This window comes from Petaurus breviceps, unplaced genomic scaffold (assembly GCF_028583685.1).
Source record: "Petaurus breviceps papuanus isolate PSGF00001 unplaced genomic scaffold, PetGlider_PUasm1.0 128, whole genome shotgun sequence".
NCBI classification, from domain to species: Eukaryota; Metazoa; Chordata; class Mammalia; order Diprotodontia; family Petauridae; genus Petaurus; species Petaurus breviceps.
This window is the reverse complement of record NW_027185664.1, coordinates 8459480-8467780: the sequence shown is the minus strand read 5'-3', so window position 1 is coordinate 8467780 and position 8301 is coordinate 8459480. Positions and strand designations below refer to the sequence as shown.

The 8301-nt window shown below is 37.7% G+C and overlaps 1 long non-coding RNA gene across 2 annotated transcripts in view; it reads right to left on the bottom strand.

The window, feature by feature from the left end:
* LOC138172526 (uncharacterized) overlaps positions 1-8301 on the bottom strand; it is a 166313-nt gene that overhangs the window by 67576 nt on the left and 90436 nt on the right. The window lies entirely within an intron of this gene.

The following is an 8301-nucleotide window of genomic DNA, read 5'->3' as shown; positions in this document are numbered from 1 at the left end:
ATGGAATAAAACAAACATTTTCACAAAGTAGTATAATGAAAAGATGATTGCACATGGAACTTCAAATCTACTATGCTTGCTATTACTGTCAAATATACAACAAAACCATCATGTAAATTTCTGGGGTTTTTTCCTTTTTTTTTTTTTTTGGACAGGTTAGCCCAAACCTGCAATTCCAACTTTATTATATGTTATTCTCCCTCCCACATTCTGTGATCTGGCCAAACTGGCCAAATCCATTCTCACACATGACATTCCTTCTCTGTTGCCTCCATGCCTCAGCAGCAGCTGCCTCCCACCCCATACTTGAAATGCTCTATTTCCTCACCTCAGCCTTTCAGACCCAAGTTTCCTTCAAAACCTATCTCAAGCTTTATCTTCTAAATAAAGATTTTCCTGCTCTCCCTGCTACCTAATTCCCCCCTTGTATTTATTTGTGTTTGTTTTATACATGTGCATTTATGTTCTTATCACCCATAATAAAACATAAGTTCTTTGAAGATAAGGACTGTTTCATTCTTTGACTTTGTAGGCCTCCCCAAATCAATCACAGTGTAGGCACTTAATAGAGAAGCAGGCACTTAATAAATTCTTGCTCATTGGTTAAGTTAATATGTCCTTTCTTCTTGGCTTTGGTTGCTTTTGTTAAGGTTTTTTTTTTATAAAAGTTAATATTTGGCAGAAGGAAAAATTTCCTGGGTATTAAATCTGCTCAAAGGAAAGGATGGTTTCTCACATAGAAGAAAATGTAGAGGGGTTTGAGGAATCCTCCATTCATCAGATGATTAGGTAGAATAGAATACTCCTTAAAAAAAAACATATAAGAAACAAGTAAACAAACAAATAGAAAAGCTTGAGTGAGAAAACTAAGAGAAAGAGGCTAAAGAGACAGGAACACTGACCTCGGTCCTGAATTTGGAAAAAATGTCACATGGAAGACAAGAGGAAGAAAAATCACTTGAATGCTAGAGCTAAGGAACTTTCCAGAAAGTAAGGAGAGGAAGAAATCCTTTGTGGAGGGACAAGCTACTTGTCTTTTAGTGAATTGTGATGTAGATCCTTGGTGATATCAGGTGAGAGAATTCTTAGTAAAAGTCAAAAGAAGAAAGGACAAGAAGTTCTGCCTTTTTGTCAGAATGGGAAGTGACCGCATTCTTTTGTTTTGTTTTTGTTTTGGGGAAGTGAGGGGACATTGTGTTATTTATATAGTCACCTGAAACAACAAGATATGGGTCAATTATCTTTCCTGAGCGAAGTAACTAGAACAACTTCCAGATGACGTCACTTGTCAAACTTGATGACTACTAGCACTTCTGGGGACTGATGTAGGCAGAAAAAATACTGGTCTAAGGAATCTAGAAGACACTGTTAAATATTACAAAGGCTAGGAAGAAAAACTGAAGTCTTAGAGGCACAGGAAGCACTTTCATTATTGCCACCAATAGAAGGCAAAACCTTAAGTAAAGAAAAGCAAACCTGATCTGTGAAAGCAGGTTCTTCCCAACCGACCTCAAAACTGGGAAGATCTAGAGGGGCAGAGCCAAGATGGCAGAGTAGAAGCACGACCTACCCGCGGCTCTGGCTTCCACTTTCCCCTATCCATGTAAAAATGGGACTCTAACCAAACTTTGGAGCTACAGAACACACAAAATGACACAGAGAAGCTAACCTCCCACTGAGGACAGCCCAGCAGGCCGGCAGGAATGGGCCAGCACGGCGCTCTGGGAGCCGAGCCCAGCACCACGCTGAGACTTTAGCTCCAGGGCGGGCCTGACCAGCCACCTGCCAGAAGGACTCCAGATCAGCAGCAGCTGTGGCCGTTTCCAGATTTATCAATACATAGATGTGAAGGACAAGGTGACAGGCCAGTGCAGTCTGGACTTTGGGACCCAGTAAGTGGGAGTGCGTGGCTTTTACCCCGGGGGCGAGAAACTGCTGAGACACTGGCACAGCCAGCCAGCGTCACGTGGCGGCTTCAGCTCCTGGCCTGCAGAGTGTAGGGGGACGAAGCACCAGTCTGAGGGTTAATCACTCTTGCTTTAACCTGCTTGGATCTGGATTGCAGTCTAGGGTGGAGGTCCTGGGGTGTGTGTCCAGCTTGCCAGAGCGTGTGGAGATCTCAGAGAGGGCACCCATCTAATACCTCCAACAACTGAGAAAACCCCAGCGTTTGGGACGAAAACTCCCCTGTCTGGTGGCAGAGTCCTACTGTGGCAAAAAGCCCAAAAGTCAAATCATTGAGTGGCAAAATGAGCAGGCAAAGGAAGCAAAGCAGACAGAAGATTCCAACATTACACTCCTATTTTGGGGATAAGAAGGAGCAAGGCATGGAACAGGAGGAAAACAGTGAAGTCAGAACTCCTGCACCAAAAGCTTCAAAGGAAAATACAAGCTGGTTACAGGCCATAGAGGACCTTAAGAAGCAGATAAGAGAAGTGGAGGAAAAATTGGGAAGATAAATAAGAACAATGCAAGAAAATTATGAAATGAGAGTCAACAGCCTGACAGAAGAAAATAATACCTTAAAAAACAGACTGACTCAAATGGCAAAGGAGGCTCAAAAAGGCAATGAGGAGAAGAATGCCTTAAAAAGTCGAATTTGCCAGATGGAAAAAGAATCTCAAAAGCTCAATGAGGAGAATCATTGCTTCAGAGTTAGATTGGAACAAATGGAAGCTAATGACTTTATGAGAAATCAAGATGCTGTTAAACAGATCCAAACAAATGAAAGAATAGAAGGCAATGTGAAATATCTCATGGGAAAAACCACTGACCTGGAAAATACATCCAGGAGATATAACTTAAAAATTATTGGTTTCAGGACTACCTGAAAGCCATGACTAAAGTAAGAACATAGAAAGCATCCTCCAGGAAGTTCTCAAAGAAAACTGCCCTGATGTTCTAGTACTGGAGGGCAAAATAGAGGTTGAAAGAATCCACCGATCACCTCCTGAAAAAGATCCCAAAAAGAAAACTCCTAGGAATATTATAGCCAGGTTCCGGAATTCCAAGATTAAGGAGAAAATATTACAAGCAGCCAGGAAGAAACAAATTGAATATTGTGGAAACACAATCAGAATAACCCAGGATCTGGCAGCTTCTACACTGAGGGATCAAAGGGCTTGGAATGTGATATTCTGTAGGTCAAGGGAGCTGGGAGCAAAACCAAGAGTCACCTACCCAGCAAAACTTAGTATCATGTTTCAGGGGAAAATTTGGTCATTCAGTGGAATAGAGGTCTTTCAAGCATTCTTGCTGAAAAAACCAGAGTTGAATAGAAAATTTGACATTCAGATACAAGAAGCAAGAGAAGCATGAGAAGGTAAAGAGGGAAAAGAAATCATAAGGAACTTATCAAAGTTGAAATATTAACATTCCTACATGGAAAAAATAATTGTATTTTATGTAACTTTCCTCAGTAGTTGAAGGGATTAGAAATATATATATATATATATATATATATATATATATATGTCTATATATGAGGGTATATGGGCATATGAATACATATGTGAATGTGTGTATATATGTTTACAGGTATACATAGATAGAGGGCACAGGACCAATTTAACAGGAAGGGATGATACTTAAAAGGTGAAACTAAGAGGTGAGAGGAATATAATGAGAGGAGATGAGGAGAGACAGATTGGGGCAAACTATCTCATACAGAAGAGGCAAGGGAAAATGGTTACAATGGAGGGGAAGAATAGGAAGGCAAAAGGGAATGGGTCAACCTTATTCCCATTGAATCTGGCTTGAGGAGGGAGTGAAATACACACTAAATAGGGGATCTCACCCTCCAGGAGAATGAGAGGGGAAAGGGATAAGAGGGGGGATGATGGAAGGGAGGGCAGGCTGGGGGGGAGGGAAGTTGGAAGCACTCACTTTTCAAAAGTGACAGGATCAAAGTAGAGAATAGAACAAGTGGGAGGTGGGATAGGAGGGAGGGAAATATAGTCAGTCTTTTACAATATATCTACTAGGTTATTTTTTTGCATTAGCTGCGCATGTACAACCTATACTGAACTGCTTGTCTTCCCAGTGGGGGTGGGTGGCAGGGGGGGAAGGGAATGAATCTGGAATTGAAAGTTTTAAAATCAAATATTCAAATATATGTATATATGTGTGTGTGTGTGTGTGTATACTATTATTAATACCATCTTACATGTAATTAAGAAATAAGATATACAGGCAATGAGGCATAGAGATCCACTGGAAAATTCGAAACAGGTATGGGAGAAAATATGGGAGAGAGCAGATTGGAGGTGGGGATATCCTGTGGGACTGCTGTTTTGGGGGGATGGGTGGGGGAAAAACGGGGAGAAAACTTGTAACTCAAAATCTGGTTGAAACAAATGATGTAAATCAGAAGTTAATAAAGCATTTAAAAAAAACTGGGAAGATCTGGGTTCAAGTCCCACCTTTGACAAATAGTATATTCCCTCACAAGTCATGTAATTCATTTCTCAGTTCTCTAGGCAGCTCTGTAGAATTATAAATTGCAGAGAAGGTGCCAACCTGCATTGGTAGAAGTTGTTTTCTCACTTGGGAGTTCTCTATACCTATGAAATCACAGGTCCTTTTCCCATAGTTATCCCTATTTGGTCATGCAAGGCTGCTATTTTTTTTTTTTACTACATCTTATTAAATGCTATTTCCATTTCTTCTCATAGCACACTAGGAGCTGACACACTGGTGTCCAATGCTGATGGATGCACTATCACCATCTATGAAAATTGATCACTATAAAAATGATAGCCGGTCTGTGTTCATATCTATTTGTTATTCTCCTTCAAGTGTCATTTATATAAATATTCTTGAGGTGATCTGGCTTAGCTGGGCTTCACATCAAGTATCTTGAAGTCTTGGTTTGTTTTTATTTTCTTCCAATGTCTTTTGCTACTCTGTGAGACAACAATGCTCATAACCTTTAACCCTACTCCTTTGTAATATTTTGTAAAGGAGCTTGAACCCTAAACAAAAGTTGTTCATGGCTACTATAGTTCTCCATTTGACAAGGAGATTAAATGTCAACTGAAGCTTTTTATAGGTTCTTTGGGTTCCCATATTGTGATAGCTTTTACATTGATTAAACTTCTTTTAAAAAGGTGCTTGGTCATCAGAGTCAACGTATTTATTTTTTTTTTAGAATAAATAGCTTGAATCGGATGTGGTATCTTCTCATATTCATTCTTCTAATTTGTTACTGATTTTTGACTTGCTCTAGTCAATCAATGATCTGACTACATAAAGACAGTTGATTCTAAAATAATTTTCCTATTAATTACCAATAATTTCTTAACTGTTTAGATAAAATTAATGACACCTTTTTGATATTCTGTTTTTAACTATTTGAAGTTCTGTCATGAGCAGCTTGGTGATGCAGTGGATACAGTCCTGGAAGTGGAGTCAAGAAGATATCTCTTCCTGAATTCAAATCTGGATCCAGATGCTTACTTGCTGTGTGACCCTGGGGAAGTCACTTAACCCTGTTTGCCTCAGTTTCCTCATCTCTAAAATGAGTTGAAGGAAATGGCAAACCACTCCAGCATCTTTGCCAAGAAAACTCCAAATGAGTTAATGAAAAATTGGAAATCACTGAAAAACGATTAAACAACATGTGTAAGAGAGAATAGACTTAGATGTCTTGATCTCAGAGGAAAAGAAGTGGAATGATCAAGTAAAAGTTGTAATTTCTGCCTTGCCATGTACAAATTTGAGCTTAATGCAGTGAGAAATTCCTTTTGACCCCCTTCATTCCTTAATTTCAAACTTAATTTTCAATATATTTTCCACTATCTTTCCCCATGCTCAATTTCACTTTTAAGTCAACAAGTATCAACATATTTGGTTTGGAAGATCTTTTTACTTCATAGAATTTCTCTCTTTCTTTGTCTTCTATTAGCAGGCTTTGATTATAAAAGCTGTAGCTGTCTCCTAGGTGTTCCATTTGCTTATTTTTATGAGCACTGCAGTATAAGATGACAAATGTCCTATGAAATGATGTTTTGTGTTGTCTATGGGAACAAAAGGAAGTCAATTACTTTATTTGCTTCACTGAGGAGAACTCATGAGCTATTTCATTTAGCTACAATTTCCTCAATTATTCTGGCTTAATTTATTGCAAGAATATCATTGTAGATGTGTCATATTTGCAGGTTGATATGAGTCAGAGCCTATTGGAGAAGGAGAAACTATAGAATCACTGGAGAGAAGAGAAGCCTTGTCACATACAGCTTTAAACTTTATGAAGTTCTTTCCTCACAACAGCCTTATCACCCCCATTTGAAAAACGTCAAAGAGGTCAAGTAATGTTCTCATGGTCATACAACCAACAAGTGTCAGAATAGGGGCTCAAAACCTGATTTTCTGCTCCCAAGACCATAGAACTTTGGATGAAAATTCACAGCACTCTCGATTCTTTTGACAACTTGAGAACTGGGAAAAACAATTTGTAATGTGTATCTATGTCCAAAATCTTGATTTCTCTTGGAAAGTATTGTTTCTAAATGGTACAAGATGGGCTGTGGAATGATAACATACTTGTTTTGTATCCACAAAGCATCATTTTAATCAAAATTCTTTACCTTTTTCTCTAGCTCATAATTGTTTGGAAATTCATTGGACATATTTAATGTGTCTACCCCAAACATTACATTGTTGTTGTTTTTTTTTAGCATTCTTTTACATTTTTTTAACATGAAGTGTTTTGCCATTTTTCAGAGGATGTGTTACTGGCTTAAGGACACCATCCCAATGGTCCAACTGACCATCTGTTACCTCTTGCTTTTCTCCATAATCAGTACATCTTCTTTTCTGATTTTATATGCCATTGATAATGCCTTTGAAACTCATTTTAAAAATGATTTTTATTGATATTTTTTGTTAATTCTATCACCATGAGAGGCGGCCAGATGGTGCAATAGACAGAGTGCTAAACCTAAAGTTGGAAGATAAGTGTTCCTGACTTCAATTCTGACCTTAGGCATTTACCAGCTATGTGACCCTGGGCAGGTCACTTGAATCTGTTTGCCTCAGTTCCTCATCTATAAAATGAGCTGCAGAAGGAAATGGCAAATCATTCCATATCTTTTACAGGATGACTCCAAATGGGGTCATGAAGAGTGAAACAACAGAAACATGACCATGGTTATCCCACATATTCTACTTTCTGCCTCTTCCACAAAACTACCCTCCCCACCTTCCTACCATGGCAAACAATATTTTTAGAGAGAGAGAAAAAAATCAGCACAACTAATCAATACATTGAAAAAGTCCAAAAACATGTGCAACATATAACACCTGTGGATTTTCCACATCCATGAAGAGATGTTAGGGATATTTTCTCATTTTTTTTTTTATTTAAGCCCTACTTGGTTTTGGTTTTGTTACATTTGCTTCTGATTTTTTGGTATATGGGTGTTCTTTCCATTTACTTTGCTGTTGCTGTCTATATTATTTTCTTGTCTTTGCTTACTTTACTTTGCATCAGTTCACATAGATCTGTCCATGTTTTTCTGTATTCACCACACCCATAATTTCTTACAGTCTGTTAATACTTATTTTTTGTTAATACTTATTATTTGTTTAGCCATTCCTCTACTGATGGACATCTATTTTATTTCCAATTTTTAGCTATCACAAAAAATGATATTATAAATACTTTGGAGTATATAGGGATTTTCTGCTTACGGATGGCTTCTTTGGGGTATATACCCAATAATGAAGTCTCTAGTTCAAAGGGTATGGATATTTTATTCACTTAATTTGCATAATTCAAATTACTTTTCAAAATGGTTTCACCATTTCACATCTCCACCCAAAATATATAATTGTGCCTATCCTTTCACAACCTTTCTAATGTTTAATACTATGTTTGGACATTTTTGCAAATTTTCAGGTATAAAATGAATTTCAGGGTTGTTTTGACTTAATTTCTGTTTTTAGTGATTTGGAACATTTTTATGTGGATGTGAATGCAGTCATTTGGAGAACTGTTTGTTCATATTCTTTGAAATTTTATCAATTCTTCTATGCAACATGAGTAATATGAAAATGTACTTAATAGAATTATATGTGTAGAGCCATATCAGATTGCATGCGGTCTATCTATCTGTCTATCTTGGATACCATACTCTTATCAGAGAAATTTGAAACAAAGTGTTTTCCCCCCATTTGATCACTCTCCTTCTTATTCTTGGTTCATTCATTTTGTTTGTGAAGATGATTTTTTGGTTTTAAGTAATCAAAATTATCTTTTTTTTTAAACTCTGGTAATTGCACCTGTCTTTTCATTAAGAA